We start from the raw sequence: 1,033 nt of genomic DNA on the forward strand, positions 1-1,033 counted from the left end.
ACTTCTAAACACATATAAGTATAAATTATATAATTGCCAAATATTAACTAATATAAAATGTGATTTTACAGCATATTTATTTCTCAAGTCGAAGAAATATTCCCAGGTATATCCACAAGTGCCGTAGACAAAAGGAAAGATCAACACTTCATTAAGTGGTTGCGGAATCAGGTATTAACTAAAACTTTTTTTTCATACATTATCTGTATTTCATTAACATTCTCTTTATTTTTGCAGGTTGATTATGACGACGATGCAGATTATCCTATATGGTTACACGATGTAATTCAATCTCCACTTGTAAAGGTCACCACATCACAGATGTATTTCACACGAGACTATACTTTTCACACATATGAGTATGGTAGACAGCGGACGACCAGTACCTATGGAATATGTGTGAAAGGGGAAACAGATTTCTACGGGATCTTGACGGAGATTATTGAAGTCGAATTCCCAGGGATATTGAAGCTGAAATGCGTCCTCTTCAAATGTGAATGGTTCGATCCCGTCGTCAACAGAGGTGTTCGGTTTAAAAAATTCGGTGTAGTTGCTGTCAACGGTGGACGATGGTACAACAAATTCGAGCATTTCATCTTAGCTTCACAAGCAGACCAAGTTAGCTTCCTTCCATACCCTCAGATGAGAGATTCGGGTATAAATTGGTTAGCCGTGATCAAAGTTACACCTCGAGGACGAATCATCAGTGGAGAAGAACTACCTTTGCAAGAAGAACATATAAATGAAGTCGAGGAACCTTAACAAGAAATTGATGACAACCTTCTCATTGATCCGCATAATCACAAGTACGAATATCTTACCGACGATGCCACAGAGGAAGCTGTTGAATACGAGTTTAATGAAAATGATGATGTTTCTAGTGATGACGAGAATGCAGATGTATCAGATTGATGTATTTGATTTTGTGTAAGGTAATGTGGGAGTTTGTTTTATAAATAAGATATTATGATAATAAGTTAAGGAATGAGGTTTGGAATGGAAAGAATAGATTGAGGTGAAAGAATATATTGAG

Source organism: Brassica oleracea, chromosome C4, assembly GCF_000695525.1.
Source record: "Brassica oleracea var. oleracea cultivar TO1000 chromosome C4, BOL, whole genome shotgun sequence".
Taxonomy (NCBI): domain Eukaryota; kingdom Viridiplantae; phylum Streptophyta; class Magnoliopsida; order Brassicales; family Brassicaceae; genus Brassica; species Brassica oleracea.